A 22,089-nucleotide genomic window follows, 5' to 3' on the forward strand; every position below is an offset into this window, starting at 1 on the left:
ACTTTAACATTATTTATATATACTAACTTTATTGTGATGACTATGTGTGCTTATATGCTTGTTGCATATATTTTTATGCTTAACGCTTTAAAACCAATCAATTATGCACCTGAACATAAAATTTCTATACACAATGGTACAGTGTATAATTTGAGCAAATCATTTTGAAAAGTGCATAAGGTAACTCATATGTAAATGCCTTGCAGTATCAAGAATACGATGTCTGATTACGCCTTCCATCATAAAATTAATGAGGAAGAATTATGAAGTGTTTTAGAAGAATGACTATAAATCAATAAACTCTCCGTCTTACGCCTTCCGTCATAAAGTATATGAGGAAGAATTGCTAATTATTTTGCCTTCATACATAAAATATATAACTTCGTTCTGTGAAGTAATTTTTTATAATGTTTATCATGACAAGTATCAGAGTTTTGTATCATGCCTCGGTGCGTTCTAGTAAAACTTAAATGTTTTCTAGCCGATCCCTTGTGCCTTTACTGGCCGGCACAAAAGCTTCCGCCATCAGAGGTATTTAAAAATACGATCCTTCTGTGGGCAGGTTATAAATGTAATGTTTTACATTTGTCACGGGCAGCACTTTGTTTAAGAAAAATATAAAATTATTGTTCAGTATTGTGCAGTACATAAACGATTGATGACGACTTTTAGGTGGATCAAGCCTAATTAGTACGTCATGAATGTTTAATGTATGCAATTGCTAATGTATGCACTGCAAAATAACCACAATGGTTCACAGTAAGTTTGATAAACGCTGCTTCATCATATAATTCGAAATGTGTTCTTCAAATGCCAAACAGGCATGAGTACAACGATTGTAAAAGACTGCTTTTATTGAAATGCTAAATGAAACTGCTCTTTATTGAAAAGATAAACACTGTTCTTGATAACTTGTTGACAAATTGCTTCTTCATATGCCGAGCGCCCAGCGCTGTCCGGCCTTCACACTTGCTTACGGAATGAAAAACTCCTGAACTTCTTCCTCGCTGAATAACCTTTCACGCCTTCTCTGATTCATTTTGCCTTCTGGCCCATTTGCAAACGTTGATCTTTCCCTTTTTGGCTGCACATACTGTGAATGTATGGCTGCAACTCCATTTGGAGTGGGGAATCTGACCTCTGCATGGGCCGTCGATGTTATTGCTCCAAACTTAGCCAAAGCTGTTCTTCCAAAAAGGACATTAAAACGAGAATTTCCATCTATGATTGTGAAATCAATTGTTTCCATTCTCAACAATGGGAATGTGCCCATAACAACTTCCAAACGAATCTGCCCCATGGCATTTATCGGTGCTCCTGTTAGTCCAGAAACTTTCAACCTCGTTTGCCTAGCTCTGCTCTGCACATGCCTTGGAAAAGTTATCAAACAATGCCAGTAAATGATGTCAGCTTCACTTCCTGTATCTGTGTAGATACAATTGACAAACTTATTTGCTATCTCTGCTGAAATGATCACTGGTTGGACGGACAATGCCCAATTCTGAATTGGTTGAAAGATAATTGGGGCATATCTCCAGCTGTCCAAATTACTGTTTGATGATTCACCTTCTTCATAATGACCATCATTAATCCAGACCATCCTGATTACAACTTCTAGAGTTGTCTCGCGCTCTGTGATCCGTTCTCCGTACTGCAGTTGGTTCTGATTATCTCTTCCGCCATGCTGTTCTCTTCTGTTCTCTCCACGGCGTCCTCAGTAACCATCATTCCTTTGCCACGCAAATTTCCTGCGAGGATCATTCCTCCTGTACTATTTGCCAGGCAACAAATAATTCAGTTCTCCTGCCTTGATTTTCGCTATATTTTCTATCATCAAAGATTTACAATTGTCCGTATCATGGCCCCAAGCCTCATGGAAATCACACCACAACTCACTCTTTGGACCCTCCCTCTCTTACATAGGTGCTGGAGCACTGAAAGTGGTCCGAATTGGTTCAGTGAAAAGGATCTCTTTCGGCATTTTGGTAAGCGCCATTATCAACGGGTGCCTTTCTATTGGCCTTCTGTTGTGGTGGAAATCATTAGGGTGATTGTTTCCTCTCCATCCTCCATTTGAATTATCATTCCTTCTCTGATTTCTGTCAAAATACCGTCCTCCGTTGTGCGGCTTGCTACTGCTGCCAGTTTCAAACTTCTTTAACCCACGCTCACCAGCTCGAACATGCCTCTGTGCTACCTCCAACGCCTGATGCAATGTTTTTGGCAAGTCATACCGTAATGCATGAACAAGTGCACTAAACCGTCGCTGGTCCAGACAAAAAATGAAGCCAGATACAAGCTGTGATTCTGGACAATCAGGGATCTTATGTGCTTCAAGTGTATAACGTTTCATAAAATTGCTCAAAGATTCATTATGATACATTGTGATCTCGTGTGCATCAAGATGAGTCAGAGTACAGCTCTGAAGATTTTGGTATTGCATCACAAATTTTGCTCTCAAATCGAGAAAACTGGTAATACTCCTTGGCGGCAAACTAGCAAACCATTCGCGTGCCATTTTCTGCAGTACCATAGGAAACATATGGCACGCAGTTTCATCTTCCCAATGCTGTAACCTCATAACGCAGTTTCATAAAAAGTCCTCCGGATCCATTGTGCCATCATAAACTCCAATTGTTGGTATAGCAAGATTTCTGGGCAATGGATAATTTGCAATTCGATCAATGAACCACTGCGTAGATTCTGCCATGGCTGGTGGCTTGGTGGCTTGTTCTCCAGTAATGAGAGCAAAGAAATTGTCCACAGCCATAGCGCGGACGGCGGGCTGCGCTAAGCGTTGCTTGTATTTTGCCGGAGCTGTCTGCTTAAGAATGTCATTTAAAAGCAACACTGCCTGCTTCTCTGACATGAACTCATCTTTGTCAATTTCATCATCAGAGTCATTATTATCACAGCTCAAGTCGTTATCATCCCCAAAGTCATCAATAAGACTGCCCAGCTTGTCATGTAGCCTGGATAACTTGTACTTTGATATAGATTGCCGTTTCATTATCTGCTTGTCTTTGCCATCCGCCATCCACCGAAAAGGTATAAATGACGGACATCGCCGTGGTTGCATCAATGGTCGTCGCTCTGGATTAGTAACAAAATTTGGAAGTCTTTCTGCACTTTTAGCTGTCGCTTCTTCGATTACTGGCCTTTTCTCCGAATTAGTTGCCAAATGTTTAAGCCTCTCTGTAGTTTCAGCAACTGTTTCTTCAATCGTACCATCTAGTGGTGAAATAGGTACATCTTCAACAGTGATCATGTCATCAGTTGATGGATGATTGACTGCTTCAAGTACAAATGGAGCTTCAGCTGCTTTCGTTCCTTTTCCGTTTCGTTTGTTCTTTGCATTAGTGGATGGCGCCATTGTTAACACCTATTTCCTTATGTGGTAAGGATTAGTATGTCAACAAGAGACTAGAAGTGATCTAGCTTTAGGCGGGCGGAGTGTTGCCGATTGATTTTTACCCTCGGGAAATAATCCCTGCAGATCTGGTTCACAAGTGTAGAAACTTGTGGGGTGGCTTAATCAATCTGTCATCCGTAGAGCGTAAGAGTGCTAGCCGGATGACTTTTAGTGAGAGAAAGTAGAGAGAGAAAGAGAAGTGAAGTCTCAGCTCTCAAAGTTGTCAGAATATCTGAACTTGTGTAAAATGACGACCCAAGGAGTCTATTTATAGTGTCAGATCTACCAGATTTGTTTGGGGACAAGTGTCAAATGATGATACGTTCTGTTACATGTGCTCTTAAATTTATGCTAAATGCGGCGCTCTCCGGCCAGGGCTTATGCGCTAGGCGGCCTTCAGGGCTTACGCATGACGGAGCAGCCTGTACAGCGGAGAACGCTGGACGGACAATCTCCACAAAACTGTTGTTTCCAGCCTTCCTGATGCTATTTTTATGCAACTATTATGCCTTTTATGTGTGTATACGATCGGATACACCATTATAAAGCATAAGTAAACTTTGAATCGTATCAGGAAGCTGGCCCTTTAGAAAGAAAATAGCATCGCCTGTCGGTTGAACTAAGTTTCGTGTGCTGGTTGAACTTAAAATTCTTCAGCTGGTTGAACTAGCTAGCTCGTCTAAGTATAACTTTGCTGGTTCATTTTGCTGGTTACCCGGCTGAGTGAATTAAAACTTTACTGGCTGAACTAAGCTCATTTGCTGGTCCGGCTAGCTGGTTCTTCTTAATTGCTGGCTTGCCTTCAACTATCAAAAACTTTATTCATTAAAACATAACTACTTCAGGTAATCAAAATTCTCCTGCAAAACCGGTTAGCGAAACTGCGGTTGTTTGCAGGTTTGTTTTAATACTTTCAGGCAATTGAGCAAAGCATTGTTCGTAAATAATATCGACGCTACTGCCGTTATCGACATGGACTTTCATGACTGTGATGTCAGCTTCCGCAATTTTGCACGATACTACTATCGGCATTTCAGAAAAATTATCGCTCTGCATTTTCGGGAAGCTTATTGCGCAAATTGCCAATTATAATACATTTTAGCGGACTTTTGCTTTTTTCCTCTTTTATAGGCATTCGCTTGCACAGTGACTACTACATCACTGTTATTTCCAATATTACTCATTATTCTAAGCAATCAAGCAATTCACTGCCGATTTTAGATGTATGCACCTGCAAATCATCACAACAAAAACACGATTGAAATTAAACCGACGATTTAATTGTTTGATGGCACGAAACAAAAAAATTTCAGTTTAATTTGTAAAACGTGTCCCACAGATGGCGTCAATTGATCAATCCTTAATTAATGATGTTACTTAATTACGGATTGAGTGCAATAAGATTGTAATGTAGGATGGAATGTTTGATGATTATTTTGGGCCCCGATGATCGTCTTTCACTTTAACTATCAAGTGATCAACCACCCCGACCTGGTCTTGATTGTTAACAAGCTTTCTTCACTTAAATAGATCTGAACACAAACCCCCAAATTGTAACAGCAACAACCCCAAAACAGAGTATAAAACTCTGAAATAAGAACACAAAGGATAGAGAATCTAAACCCTTAATTGATAAAGATACCACCACAAAGGATAGAGAATCCATATTGTTGGAGACATTTTCACAACTATCTTTATCTGAAATCATTTATCACTCCGTAACATCTGCGTTACAATATAAAAGAAACTGTGTTAGTTTCTAAATTCTGAAACCCCCGAGTTTAAAATAGGAATGTTCAGAAGCAGTGTTGCAAACTGATGCATGAATTAGTATAATATAATGAAACTTGATCAACTTCATTATATTACAGTAAGTCATGTTAAGTTTCTAATGGAATGTGATGATTCACAGTACTATCATCATGTGACATGTTACACGGCTCTTACATTCTATATAAATTCTAAAAATATCAAGAAAATATTTCTTGATAATTCGATCTTTTCCAGAATATTCTGGTAATTTGACAAACCAAAATCGTGTCATTACCATTCCTTTCTGAGAGCATTAGCTATGTTCATTCCAAATTTCATACCTACGAATTCCGAACCATTACAAAAGATGCTTAGTTGAAAAGGAGGAAAAGAAAAAGAATGAAGCTCCGAAATAGAAATTGGAGTATAAATCGCAGCAAATGGAAGAGAGTATTAACTGTGGATGATAATGATTATAGAAAACGAAAGCAAGGACATCGAAGTATAAGGGAAGATATAAAACCCAATAATCACTCAGAAACTACAAACCGTGTATATCAATACGTATTGCGACGTAAAGACACGGGAGAATAAGAAACATTATAATTCCAAGGAAATCATAAAAGTGAATAGATTCTTCTGGCGGCAAATGAAAAAGAAGAATGAAAGATATGAAGGTTAGAAGTATAATAATAATCAGGATTGGATGGAGCATATTAAGAATGAGTAGAGGAAGAAAGAATAAAAGGTGTGGAGAATAAGGAAAACGAAGGGGGTGGATTTATAGCAATATATCTGACAGAGAAATCAGAACAGATTATTGCATTAATCAAAGAAGATTTTGATTTCCTAAATCATCGCAGAACTAGATTCTATTACGAAGACTTTCTTTCCGTAAATTCCAGAAATCAATCATAACTACATCATCGGTTAAAACAATTTCATATTTACCCATTTCACTCTTTTGTGATAGCTTCACTCGTACGCTTCACATGATCGAATCGTTTTATCCATATCTTCCAATAATGATAAAACTCTATTATTACCTCATATTCGTCATGAAAACATTCCTATTGTTATTTATGACAACCTCTACCAAATTTCGGGGACGAAATTTCTTTAACGGGTGGGTACTGTAACGACCCGGAAATTTCCGACCAAATTTAAACCTTAAACCCTATATGTTTCCGACACGATAAGCAAAAACCCTAATGTTGAGTCTAGAAAGTCTGAAATCTATATTTGGATAATCAGTTACCCTTTGACCAAGCCTGACGATTCACGAACATTTATGTGTATATGTGTTATATATTTATTTATAGTAAACGATAACAAAGTATTAGATATACAATATTAGGTTTCGATATAAGAATACTATATTCATCGGCGAGAGTAAAAGATATTAAGATTTTATAAATATTTGAAACTGTTTTTGTCAAACTATTAACGAGTCATTTTAATAAAATAAAAGTTTTAATGTTTTCTTAAAAGTCGGAATTCTTCTAGAACCTTTTGACAAATTTCAAATGATAACGGTCCGTGTTTTTACTAAAAATAAATAGTTAAATAAAATGTATTTACTAAATATATATTTGTGTATTTTACAAAACGACTAAATATATTTCAAACGTTTTCGATTTAAAAACATACTTTGGAAAATAACTAGATTTTGATTTATACAAGTAAATGACCACAACTCTCAAAAGATTAAGTTACACTTTGAGTGGGTTAGTTTTTAATTAATTTAAGTCTAGTTATTGATAAAGGTACACGTCACGTAACGTAAAAGGCTAGTTTTCTAAACGTACGAAAGTGCGCCCGAAAAACCGAAAGTGGTACATAAGTCGTGAGACCACGACCGTGTCATTTTAGTAAAAATTATATTTTTACCATAAATGTAAATATAATATAATATTTAATTAATTGAATAAATTAAATATATTATAAAAATCTAAACATGTAATGTTAAGTTGTTTTCTTTTTTACGTGTCCATGTTGTTTGCCGCAAATTGCGGTTCATATATTTTTTTTTATTTTTTTTTTTATTATCACTTTGAAATTTTGAAATTAGTGGGTCCAGAATGAGTCTATAAAAGCCCAACATTTTGAGCACTCGGTTTATCCTTAAACAATTTAAATATATTACTCCGTAGGCAATCAGAGAACAGATAACATTACTCCATATTATTTATTTCTATTATTAATCATATTCATAATTATATTATGATTTCTATTATCAAAATCAATATGATTATTATTATCCTAATAGTGGGATTAAAAGTAATATTATAAGTATTATTACACAAAAAATTACTATGACGGGGCTCTGTCCAAGTGTTCCAAAACTAATTTCAAGAGATGGATAGAATTAAGGAAATTATGGGTTGTAGCTAAGGAGATTATGGATATGGATCGGGGGTTTTGCTCGTGAGCTAAACTAAAATTTATCGCCTTCGGAGTGTTTATATATCTATCCTACAATATTGAATCGCAATATTGATACGTGAGCACTCTAAACTTAATTTTTATTTACTTTTAGTGTGTCCCTGACTAGTGCTCGAGAATTTAGGATCAAGCATGTTTATTTACTTATTTTTATCAAAATATACATTAGGATAGAATCTGAATTAGCTACTCCTGCAGTTAAGATAAGATATATGAATTATATGTTTTTGGAAAGGTGGCGAAAAACTATAAACTTTTCATTTAGATGTCAAATGGATTCGACGGACGGATTTAAAGTTATAGCCAATTGAACTTCTGTACAAATTTTTAAAAATGAATATTTTTATTTTTACGTCGTCGTTAAAATCGTTATTATTATTTGATTATTATTATTATTTATTATTATCAAAATATTATTATGATTATTATTATCTAAAAACATTTAATATTTTAATCCAAAAACTATTAAATTACCATTTGATCATTATTATTGTCAACTTATAATTCTTATTATTATTAACATAAAAGTTATAATTTTTAACAAAAGTATTATTTTTTTTAATGAAAATATTAATATTATTATTATTATGATTATGATTATCATTATTAAAACAAATAATATTTTTATTAAAAATTATCAAATTATTATATTTGATCAATAAAACTGTTAAATTATTATTATTAATATATTTATTAGAAGTATTATTTTAATGAAATTATTATTTAGTAATTTATCATTTTGGTATTTTTTAAATAAAGTTTATTTAACAATAAATAAGTTATATTATTTACTAAATGAATTTTGACGATATTTAACTATATTTAATCATGCATAAAATTTTTGAAAATCATTTTAAGTTAAACCGATTTTTACATTTTAGTCTCGAGCATTAGGATTGAGGTACACCGTAAATTGACTTTATTTGTTAAATAGATGTTAACCAATATATAAATATATATAATTAATTAGGTTCGTGAATCGAAGGCCAACCTTATAAGTTACAAATGGTGTTATATGTATTTTTACTACAAAATACATTAGGTGAGTATATAGTCCCTTTTAAACTCTAAATATTTTTAGGCTGAGAATACATGCGCTGTTTTTATAAATGATTTACGTTATGGACACAAGTGATCAAAAATAAATTCTACGTTGAGTTGTACCATGGCATATCTCTTTATACTTGGTAACTGCTAATTACGTGAGGAGCGTAAACGTGAATCCTGTTGATAGATCTATCGGGCTGACATCCCCAACCGGGCTGGACGACCAGCATTTAACGGTTGCACAGTACTTCGTTTCGTTACTACGCTTTGGTATGGTGTAGGGTTTATTTAAGAGTATGCTGTTGTGGCTTTTAGTTAAGTATGGTTACCAAGTGCTCAACGTCTTTTCATACACGAGGAGTGTATTATGTATAAACTTTAAATCCTGTGGTCCATGGATTGTTATAACGCTGCTAGCATCAAACCTATATATCTCACCAACTTTATGTTGACATTTTAAAGCATGTTATTCTCAAGTACGAATTAAGTCTTCCGCTGTGCATTAGCTCATATTAAGGATACTAGTTGGGACCATTTAAGCCATGATACAAGAACGTTGCATTCGAGTCATTGAAGATCATTAAAGACTATTATTAAGTAAACGACAGATTAGGTCATTTGGATATTGTGAAATATTAGACGAACATATCAATTTTTGTAAAATGTATCATATAGAGGTCAAGTACCTCGCGATGTTATCAACTGTTGTAACTCGTTTGTAATCAATATGGACATCGTCCGGATGATTAGTTTCGGATTCTTACAGTTGGTATCAGAGCGTTGGTCTTAGCGAACCAGGTCTGCATTAGTGTGTCTAACTGGTAAGTTGTTAAGATACATTAGTGAGTCTGGACTTCGACCGTGCCTGCATGTCAAAAAGTTTTTCTTATCATTTCTAGTCGGAAACTATCTGCTTATCATCCTTAGGAAAATTTCCTGCTTATCATTCTTAAGTCTAGACACGTCTTACTGCATTTAGTGCATCGATAGTGTATAGACGAAATTCATATCTTAGCATATCTGATAAATTCATATCTTAGCGTATCTTAGACTTGCTTGACATATGCTGTAAATTCCCATGAAGTCTACGAAATCTTTAGTATCATATATATAGATATTCTATATAGTTAGAATATTATCCGACATCCAAAAATCATTTCATATCGAAGATTCTTTCCATTCATCAAATTGTCCTTTTGGCAATGAACCCGAAACGCTTACCGACAAACCTGTTCGAGAAACCATTTTCTCTTTTCTTTTCTGAGTATCTCGTCACAATTATATACTATCCCATATTTCTAATCTTACTCACCCGCTCGTTTCAATCGTCAATCATCCCGATATAATATAAGAAGTTAACGAACTACGTGCTCGAGTAATGGTTTTGGAGAACTTGGTGCGAAGGTTACAAACACCAGCGGTAGCACCGGCAGCATAACCAGTACCTCCAGTAACATCAACATCGCAATCTTCAGTACCAGCACCATCAACAGCATCACTATCATCAACGTCAATGGTATCTTTATCACCCTCAAACCACAACCACGTCATAAATCTCAACGTCACAAATTAGACCTTGAGTATAATCACCGTACTACGTATCGCCCTATTCATTTTATTTCCGTTCTACATATCGTTCTACATCGAATATCTTCGATTTATATACCATTCTACCCCATTACCTTCGTTCAATATGGTGACTAAGTAATCTCTAATGTTTTAGAGATTATGTAATCTAGTATTAACGATAAATCAAATGAGTTTAATATCTTATTGACTCATTAAATCCATGATTACATCCGATGAAAATATATATGCAAGTATATTTTCATAAAGATTGTAATTAAAAATTCTTTTGTACAAACTGTTAATGATGAAAATATTTTAACGGGTGGGTAGTACCCGAGGAATATTTTGAATTCACATTAATAAGTTACACTGTACATTCTTCGAATCTGATTCAACGATTATCTATTATCCTACTTACAACCACCGATATTCGCATCCGCTCACCTCAGAATAACCATTTTCATTCAAATTTCATATTTGGATTTTGACCTATCAGAATCCAACAAGTGGCATAACGAAGAAAACATTGGACAAAAATAAAAAGTGTTAGTTACAAACGAATTAATTAATTGAAATTGTGATAGGATTACACGCTAACTGTTCCGGCTAACTGTTCCCAGCTAACTGATTAACATTTAATTTATCGCAATTTACATTCTCGCAATTTTAATTTCTGCACTGTACATACTGTCGGGACACATGTGCAACAATACGTCGGATTAATTCTGAGACAACACGTTATATAATGGGTCATGATATATATTTATTTATTTTACGCACTTTATATAACGGGACACGTATACAAGGTTTCGACTTATCATATTGACCCATCTATATATATATATTTCGGAACAACCATAGACACTCAATATGTGAAGGTGGGAGTTGGCTATACAGGGTCGGAGTTGATTCCAAAATATATATATACTTTGAGTTGTGATCGACACTGAGACCGATACACGGGTAACGATACGTATTAATTAATTCGAATATTATATATTTAATTTATATATGAAATTATTGGACCATTGGACAATCGGACTATTGGACTGCTAACTTTGGACAATTAAATGAATTAAAATGTTGATTATAACATATGAAACTAAACAATTCTTCAAGTTTGCCACTTGATTTCATTCTAAACCTCATTGTATCTCGACAATCATAATCTTCGTTCAAATCTTTTCATGATTCTTGAAAACACCTCGATCGAGAAGTTGAACCAGCCGTACCTCGTCTACGGAAGAAAGATTTATGCACCTGAAAAACTTTCGAATCCAAATTTATAGTTTAACACATATCGTGTTGAATCCTTTGCCATTTATTAGCAAAAACAACCCTACAATTTCTTTTCAGGAAGCTAATTATGTCACAGCTCCACTTCGACTTCTCAGTGAGACTACTCCTATTATAATCTCAATATTTATACCTTGTCCTTTCGCCGTCGTTACCGGAGAACCTTTTATATTTCACAACATCATCAGCAGACGTACCAGCAACTCGTTATCTCTTTGGCAAAATCCGCAATCAGTATTTTGAAAATCTTGTAGAAATTCTCCCAGTTATACCGAAAACGTCTATCCCTAAGAATTATATATTTCGAATGTGAAGTTTCTGAAAAACATCCTGGACTATGAAGTAGTTCTTGAAATGCTGATGAAGCAGCAAAAACCGTAAACGACCTTAATAGTCAAAAGTTTACGATGAAGTACAGCATGTTGGAAAAACCCAGAAAAAAAGAGAAGTGTTGAAACTAAAAAACGGATTGAGGAGCGTAAACGCAAATCCTGTTGATAGATCTATCGGGCTGACATCCCCAATCGGGCTGGACGAACAGCATTTAACGGTTGCACAGTACTTCGTTTCGTTACTACACTTTGGTACGGTGTAGGGTTTATTTAAGAGTATGCTGTTGTGGCTTTTAGTTAAGTATGGTTACCAAGTGCTCAACGTCTTTTCATACACGAGGAGTGTATTATGTATAAACTTTAAATCTTGTGGTCCATGGATTGTTATAACGCTGCTAGCATCAAACCTATATATCTCACCAACTTTATGTTGACATTTTAAAGCATGTTATTCTCAGGTACGAATTAAGTCTTCCGCTGTGCATTAGCTCATATTAAGGATACTAGTTGGGACCATTTAAGCCATGATACAAGAACGTTGCATTCGAGTCATTGAAGATCATTAAAGACTATTATTAAGTAAACGACAGATTAGGTCATTTGGATATTGTGAAATATTAGACGAACATATCAATTTTTGATGTAATGATAGATTGCCTTTTATATGCAACGTTTGTAAAATGTATCATATAGAGGTCAAGTACCTCACGATGTTATCAACTGTTGTAACTCGTTTGTAATCAATATGGACATCGTCCGGATGATTAGTTTCGGATTCTTACAAGAACAGCCACGCACGTGTTAAGCACATGACCTGACCGGCATATTGAAAAGCATAAGTAAACTTTGAATCGTATCAGCAAGTTGGCCCCTCAAAAGAAAACAACGTCGCCTGCTGGTTGAACTAAGTATCGTATGCTGGTTGAACTAAAATTCTTCAGCTGGTTGAACTAGCTGGTTCGCCTAAGTATTAACTTTGCTGGTTCGATTTGCTGGTTACCCGACTGAGTGAATTAAAGCTTTACTGGCTGAACTAAGCTCATTTGCTGGTCCGGCTAGCTGGTTCTTCTTAATTGTTGTGTTGCCTTCAACTATCAAAAACTTTATTCATGAAAACATAACTACTTCAGTTTAAGGACTGAAGTAAGGTCACCCCTGAGCTTCTTGAACCAGCTCCAAAAACACTTAGATGGTACGAAATAGATGGCAACACGACCATTGCTTGGCCTGATTCAGGTGTAACATCTTTTGAGCTCGTGCTGGCTGTGTTGCTGGTTTCATTGCCCAGCTCACTCGCATCATCCTCCCCCTCTAAAAATGAACTTGAACCTCAAGTTCTCGAGGTTGTCATCTTCTAAGTATGGCATCAAATCACCCACATTAAATGTGCTAGACACAGCAGTACCACCAGGCAGCTCAACTTTGTAAGCATTATCACCAACTTTTCCCAACACTTTAAATGGACCCTCAGCTCTTGGCATCAGCTTGTTCTTCCTTTTTGCTGGGAACCTTTCCTTCCTTAGATGAATCTAAACAAGATCACCAGGAATAAAAGTGGGCTGCTTTTTGTGCTGGTTAGCCTTAGCCTTGTATTGCTGGTTGGTCTTCTCAATTTTGGCCCTCACTTGCTCATACAGCTTCTTTATTTCTTTGGCCTTTGCTACTGCATCCACACTTGCCTTAGGCTCAATTGCAAAAGGAATCAGATCAATGGGTGTGAGTGGATTTGCACCGTAGCAGATTTTAAATGGTGATTTTCCTGTGGAGTAATTAGGTGCTCTGTTAAAAGCAAATTCAGCTTGAGCAAGCTTTAAATCCCACTCCTTCAAACTTTTCTTCACAAGTGCTCTCAGCAGCATTTCCATAGTTATATTGGTAACTTCAGTTTGACCATCAGTTTGGGGATGGTGAGAAGTGCTGAATAAAAGCTTTGTTCCAAGCAGCTTCCATAATGTCTTCCAAAAATAGCTTAAGAACTTTGTATCTCGATTAGACACAATGGTTTTGGGAATTCCATGAAGATGAACAATTTCTTTGAAGAATAAAGTAGCAACAATAGTAGCATCATTGGTTTTGTTGCAGGCTATGAAATGAGCCATCTTTGAAAACCTGTCAACAACAACCATAATAGAATCTTTGCCTCGCTGAGTCCTTGGCAATGAAACAATGAAATCCATGCTCAAATCTTCCCATGGCTGGTTGGGGACAGGAAGAGGAGTATATAAACCCTTGTGAAATGCTGACTTAGCTTGAAAGCATGTAGCACAGTGATTAATCACAGCTTTGACATCTTTATCCATACATGGCCAGTAGAAGTGTTCATTTAGGATCTCCAATGTCTTGTTAATTCCAAAATGACCAGCTAAACCACCTCCATGTGCTTCTCTAATCAGCAACTCCCTGATTGAATCTTTTAGGATGCACAATCTGCTGCCCTTGAATAGAAAACCATCTTGCTCAACATAATCTCTTTGGACTCAGCAGGAGAACAGTTCAAAATAGGAGCAAAGTCTGGATCAGCTTCATATAACTCCTTAACAAATGAAAATCCAAGAACTCTAGCTTCCAGAATTGACAACAAAGAATATCTTCTTGAAAGAGCATCAGCAACAATATTAGAAGTACCAGCCTTGTGTTTAGACACAAAGGAGTACATCTGCAAGAATTCAACCCATTTTGCATGCCTTGGATTTAGTTTGTGCTGACCATTAATGTACTTCAAAGCTTCATGATCAGAAAAGTGAACAAACTGCCTTGGCTTCAAATAATGAGACCAGTGATCAACAGCTCGAATGATGGCATAAAATTCTTTATCATAGGTGCTATAATTTAGCTTGGACCCACTTAGCTTTTCACTGAAATAAGCTACTGGCCGTTTTCGTTGCACTAGCATAGCTCCAATGCCAACACCACTTGCATCACATTCAAGTTCAAATAGCATATCAAAATTAGGCAAAGCAAGTATAGGTGCTGAACTTAACTTTTCTTTCAATGATTCCAATGCCGATTGAGCAGAACTAGACCATTCAAACACCCCTTTCTTCATACAATCAGTAATTGGAGCAACAAGTGTGGAGAAGTCCTTGATAAATCTTCTATAAAATGAAGCTAAACCATGAAAACTTCTGACTTCAGTGATGGAAGAAGGACTATGCCATGATCTAATTGCTTCCACCTTAGATGGATCCATTGAAATGCCTTCTTCAGAAACCACATATCCAAGAAACACTACTTTGCTAACAAATAAATCACACTTCTCCAGCTTTGCATATAACTAATTCTGCCTTAACAGCTCAAATACTTTCCTCAGATGATCCAAGTGTTCTTCTTTAGTGTTTGAGTACACTAGGATGCCATCAAAGTAAACAACCACAAACTGACCAATAAGTGGCCTGAGCACTTCATTCATAAGTCTCATGAATGTGCTGGGTGCATTAGACAACCCAAAAGGCATAACCAACCACTCGAATAATCCACCTTTGATCTTGAAAGCTGTCTTCCATTCATCTCCTTTATTTCATTCGAATCTGATGATACCCACTTCTAAGATCAACTTTTGGAGAATACACAAGAACCATGCAGCTCATCTAGCATATCATCTAATCTAGGAATGGGATACCTATATTTGATGGTGATGTTGTTAATAGCTCTGCTATCTACACACATTCTCATAGAACCATCTTTCTTTGGAACCAACAAAGCTGGTACTGAACAAGGACTCATGCTGGTTCTAACATACCCCTTTGCAACCAGCTCATTAACTTGCTTTTCTAATTCTTTTGCTTCACGAGGAGAACATCGATAAGCTGCCTTGTTAGGAAGAACAGAACCAGGTACAAGATCAATTTGATGTTCAATACCCCTGTTTGGTGGCAAACCAGTAGGTAACTCAGTAGGAAACACATCAGCAAATTCAAATAACAATGGCTTTACCCTAGCTGGTATTTCATCATGCTGGTTCAACTCATCACTTTCAACCATCAGCAATAAATAAGCACCAGCACCACCCTTTAACTCAGTATCAACTTCAGATTGAGTCATAAACATAGCTTTATCATTCTTAACAGTAGGATCAGCTCTAGGTATTTCACTAGGCTTTAAAGAAGTGAGGGTGATCTTCTTTCCATTCACATACATTGAATAAGTATTTTGGTGTCCATTATGATAGACATACTTATCAAATAACCAAGGTCTACCAAGTAGCAAATGACAAGCACCCATAGGAATAACATCACAAGTAATCTCATCCTGATAAACAGTACCAATTGAAAATGGAACTGTAACTTGGCGAGTAACCTTTACCTCGCTGCCTTTGTTAAGCCATTGAAGTTTGTATGGATGAGGATGCTTCTTTGTAACCAGCTCAAGTTTTTCCACCATGTGAGTAGATGCTGTGTTTGCACAGCTGCCCCCATCAACAATCAAGCCGCACACTTTGCCTTTGACTGTGCATCTTGAATGAAAGATGTTTTCACGCTGGCTCTTATCTTCAATAGTTTCAGCTGAGTGCATTACCCTTCGAATCATTAGAAACTCTCCAATATCAGCAGCAACAAACTCTTCACTATTAGATTCATCATATGCTGGTTCAGTTTCAAAACCCCCTTCTAAATCTTCAATCTCCTTTAGTGTAAGAGCACGCTGGTTAGGACATTGAGCTTGAAAATGCCCAAATCCATGGCACTTGAAGCATTTCCTCCTATCATCTTTAGGACCAGCTACAACCTGCTCTTTGCCTTTAGATACTTTGGATGCTGCCTCGTTATGCCTAGGTAGCATAGATGATTGACCCTTCATAGGCAGCACAGCTGACTTGGAATAAGACTTAAAATTAATTTTCTTCTTTGCTTGTTTCTCTACTTGAATAGCCAGCTTGCAAGCACTCTCAAAAGTCCATAGAGGCTGTATTTCCACTTGATTAGCAATAGAAGCATTTAAGCCTCCAACGAATCTTGCTATAGTGTGTTCTTCAGCTTCTTTAACATTTGTACGAATCTTGAGCTGCTCAAACTCTCTGATGTAATCAACAACATTCAAGCTGCCTTGCTTGAGTGTATTCATCTGGATATACAGCTCTTGCTTGTAAGATTGAGGAACAAACCTCTTTTGCATACACTCTTTTAACTTGGACCAGGTTTTGATTATTTTCTTCCCTTCATATTGCCTTTCTTTTTTTAGATTATCATACTACATTGAAGCATACTTCTTTAATATGATTACAGCAACTTTAAAGGCCTTTTTATCATCGTAGCCTTTAACCTCCATAATTCTATCCATGGCCTGAACCCATTCAAAGTAATCTTCAGGATTAGAGGATCCTTCAAAATCAGGTGGATCTATCTTGATATCTTTCAAATCATCAGCCTTTTTCCTATACCTTCTTCTTCTTTGTGAAGAAGCATGAGATCCATCAGTAGATTGGCTACCATCCTCAGATTCAGTACTAGAAGACACAATAGTTGTGTCTCCATTTTCAGATCTAATTCTATTTCTTCTTGGAACGCCATCTTCCAACAAGTTAACCATTCTTTCCATCTGATGTTGTAGAGCTTCAATAGCTCTATCTCTTCTAAGATTATGAGCTTCTTCAAGAGTCATATTCCTTGGAATATCAGCCATTTCAAATATCAGATCTGAAATAGACCTTTAGCAACAAATAGAAACCCAGATCTGAAATAAAGTTTAACAGCTCTAAAACAGAGTATGAACTGAAACAACAATAAAAATGATAGGAAAGCTTCGATTTGAACAACCTAAGCTCTGATATCACTTTGATGCATAATTATGACTTTAAAATCGCAATTTAGAACAAGCTTTCTTCACTTAAACAGATCTGAACACAAACCCCCAAATTATAACAGCAACAACCCCAAAACAGAGTATAAAACTCTGAAATAAGAACACAAAGGATAGAGAATCTAAACCCTTAATTGATAAAGATACCACCACAATTAGAGATCTAGAAACACTCAAAATCTTCAACTACAGCTGATAAAGATTCCACCACAACTATAATATCAGATATGAAGATTTGGATTTCACCACAATGTTTGATAAAGTAACACCACAAACACTGATAAAAAAACCAATCTTAGCCACCGAAATCAAAGATTCGTAAAGACACAGAGATTTGGTAAATAGATAAGCTCTATCAAACTCTTCATTCAATCATCAACCAAGTTTTTACAATTACAAGAGCTCTCTATTTATAGAAGAAGCTTAACAGCTATTTTCTAAATAAGACAAAAACATAAAAAGGAAATGGAGACAAAAAAGACAAACAATTACAAATTAGCCAATAAGAATAAAGGACACAATCTGCAAAAAGCCTGCCATTTGTTAGTGCTCCTTCCCATGATAAAAGCATCCAATGACAGATAAGAATCTTCCTTGGACAGCTAACATTCTTCTAGAATAGCCACGCACGTGTTAAGCACATGACCTGACCGGCTTATTGAAAAGCATAAGTAAACTTTGAATCGTATCAGCAAGTTGGCCCCTCAAAAGAAAAACAACGTCGCCTGCTGGTTGAACTAAGTATCGTATGCTGGTTGAACTAAAATTCTTCAGCTGGTTGAACTAGCTGGTTCGCCTAAGTATTAACTTTGCTGGTTCGATTTGCTGGTTACCCAGCTGAGTGAATTAAAGCTTTACTGGCTGAACTAAGCTCATTTGCTGGTCCGGCTAGCTGGTTCTTCTTAATTGGTGGCTTGCCTTCAACTATCAAAAACTTTATTCATGAAAACATAACTACTCCAGTTTAAGGACTGAAGTAGGGTACCCCTGAGCTTCTTGAACCAGCTCTAAAAACACTTAGATGGTACGAAATAGATGGCAACACGACCATTGCTTGGCCTGATTCGGGTGTAACATCTTTTGAGCTCGTGCTGGCTGTGTTGCTGGTTTCATTGCCCAGCTCACCCGCATCACAAAGACAGTAATTTTCTTTTTGGAGCTTTTTCATGTGAGGTAGTATTAGTATTACTCTTATTATTATTATTATTATTATTATTATTATTATTATTATTATTATTATTATTATTATTATTATTATTATTATTATTATTATTATTATTGTTATTATTATTATTATTATTATTATTATTATTATCATTATCAAGATTTTTATATATTATTATTATCATTTTTGCTATCATTACTATTATTTATTATTATTAGTATCATTATTATTATAAAAATATTACAACTCTCCATTATAAATATTATTTTACCAAATAAAGTAGTAGTTATATAAAAACATATCTTAATATAATCCTATATATATAAAGGTATTAATCTTAATACATTAGATAATATAAATAAACTCAGTAGATTAAATGTGACATGTATTAATAATATATACATGATATAGGTTCGTGAATCCGAGACCAACCCTATAATTGTTCAATGACGTCATATGTATTTTTACTACAAAATACAGTATGGTGAGTTTCATTTGATTCCCTTTTTACTCTTTACATTTTTTGGGACTGAGAATACATGCGCTTTTATAAATGTTTGACACAATAGACACAAGTACCTTAACTGCATTCTATGATAGAATTATCTGGGATTGGGGTTGATTATTATGACACGCATTAGTTCCCGGTTTCCGTTAGAGCGTGTGAGCTCCCGAGCTGGGTGGATGGTTTATTATTTACGACATTTTGGCACCGATTGTCCTATATTTTATAAACATGTGTTCAGCCGGTGTAAAGACCAGCACAGAGGTTCTATATTTTGAAGGCACATGTATTCAGCCGTGGGGTGAAAGACCGGCACAGATGGTTACTATTATATTTTGAATCCTCACCAGGTGTTCTTCATATGAAAGATATTTTTTTGTGCAGTTGGAATGGGACTTCTGCACGATTTATAATATTTAAAATCTTGTGGTCTATTAAAACGATGAAAATGAAATGATTACTATAAACTGATGAACTCACCAACCTTTTGGTTGACACTTGAAAACATGTTTATTCTCAGGTTTGAAAGAAATCTTCCGCTGTTCATTAGCTCATTTTAAGGATATTACTTGGAGTCATTCATGACATATTTCAAAAGACGTTGCATTCGAGTCATTGAAGTTCATTAGAGACTATTAAGTAAATGACGGATTAGGTCATTTATAGTTGGATATTATGAAATGGTATGCATACCTGTCAACTTTCGATGAAATGAAAGTTTGTCTTTTAAAAACGAACGCAATGTTTGTAAAATGTATCATTTAGAGGTCAAGTACCTCGCGATGTAATCAACTATTATGAATCATTTATAATCGATATGGACTTCGTCCGGATGGATTAGGATGGGGCGTTTCAATTCCCTTGCTGACCCTTGCAAGACCATGGGGAACACTCTACACGCTACTGGTTCATCTTAGTTATAAGTGCTTACTGTAGTGACCCGAACTTTTCCATGTTTATATATATTAATTGAGATTGATATTTACATGACTAAATGTTTCCAACGTGTTAAGCAATCAAACTTGTTCAGACTTGATTAATTGAAATAGGTTTCATATAGACAATTGACCACCCAAGTTGACCGGTGATTCACGAACGTTAAAACTTGTAAAAACTATACGATGACATATATATGGTTATATATATAGTTAACATGATTTTATTATAAGTAAGTATCTCATTAGGTATTTTAACAATGAGTTATATACATAAAAATGAGACTATTAAATTAAGAAACTCGAAAACGATATATATAACGATTATCGTTATAACGTCTTACTAGGTACATATGAATCATGTTAAGATATTGATACACTTGGTTAATTATGTTAAATGATAAGTAAATATATCATTAAGTGTATTAACAATGAACTACATATGTAAAAACAAGACTACTAACTCAAGAATTACGAAACGAGACTTATATCTAACGATTATCGTTGTAACGATATTTTAATGTATATATCATATTAAGAGATATTCATACATCATAATATCATGATAACATAATAATTTAACATCTCATTTGATATAATAGACATTGGGTTAACAACATGAATTGAGATCGTTAACTTAAAGGTTTCAAAACAACACTTACATGTAACGACTAACGAAGACTTAACGACTCCACTAGAATGTATATACATGTTGTGTTTTGATATGTATTCTTACACTTTTGAAAGACTTCAAGACACATATCAAAGTACTTCTACTTAACAAAAATGCTTACAATTACATCCTCGTTCAGTTTCATCAACAATTCTACTCGTATGCACCCGTATTCGTACTCGTACAATACACAACTTTTAGATGTATGTACTATTGGTATATACACTCCAATGATCAGCTCTTAACAGCCCATGTGAGTCACCTAACACATGTGGGAACCATCATTTGGCAAGTAGCATGAAATATCTCATAAAATTACAAAAATATTAGTAATCATTCATGACTTATTTACATGAAAACAAAATTACATATCCTTTATATCTAATCCAAATACCAACGACCAAAAACACCTATAAACACTTTCATTTTTCAATTTTCTTCATCTAATTGATCTCTCTCAAGTTCCATCTTCAAGTTCTAAGTGTTCTTCATAAATTCCATAAATATAGTTTCATAAAAATCAAAAATACTTCCAAGTTTGCAAGTCAACTTCCAAGCTTTCTAATCCATTCCAAGTAATCATCTAAGATCAAGGAACCTTTGTTATTTATAGTAGGTTATCTTTCTAATTCAAGGTAATATTCATATTCAAACTTTGATTCAATTTCTACAACTATAACAATCTTATTTCGGGTGAAAATCTTACTTGAACTGTTTTCGTGTCATGATTCTGCTTCAAGAACTTACAAGCCATCCAAGGATCCTTTGAAGCTAGATCTATTTTTCTCATTTCCAGTAGTTTTATCCAGAAAACTTGAGGTAGTAATGATGTTCATAACATCATTCAATTCATACATATAAAGCTATCGTATTCGAAGGTTTAAACTTGTAATCACTAGAACATAGTTTAGTTAATTCTAAACTTGTTCGCAAACAAAAGTTAATCCTTCTAACTTGACTTTTAAAATCAACTAAATACATGTTCTATATCTATATGATATGCTAACTTAATGATTTAAAACCTGGAAACACGATGAACACCATAAAATCGGATATACGCCATCATAGTGAAACGGGGGGCTGTTTTGGTTTGGATAATTAAAAACTATGATAAACTTTGATTTAAAAGATGTTCTTCTGGGAAAATGATTTTTCATATCAA

This window comes from Rutidosis leptorrhynchoides, chromosome 1 (assembly GCF_046630445.1).
Source record: "Rutidosis leptorrhynchoides isolate AG116_Rl617_1_P2 chromosome 1, CSIRO_AGI_Rlap_v1, whole genome shotgun sequence".
NCBI lineage: Eukaryota > Viridiplantae > Streptophyta > Magnoliopsida > Asterales > Asteraceae > Rutidosis > Rutidosis leptorrhynchoides.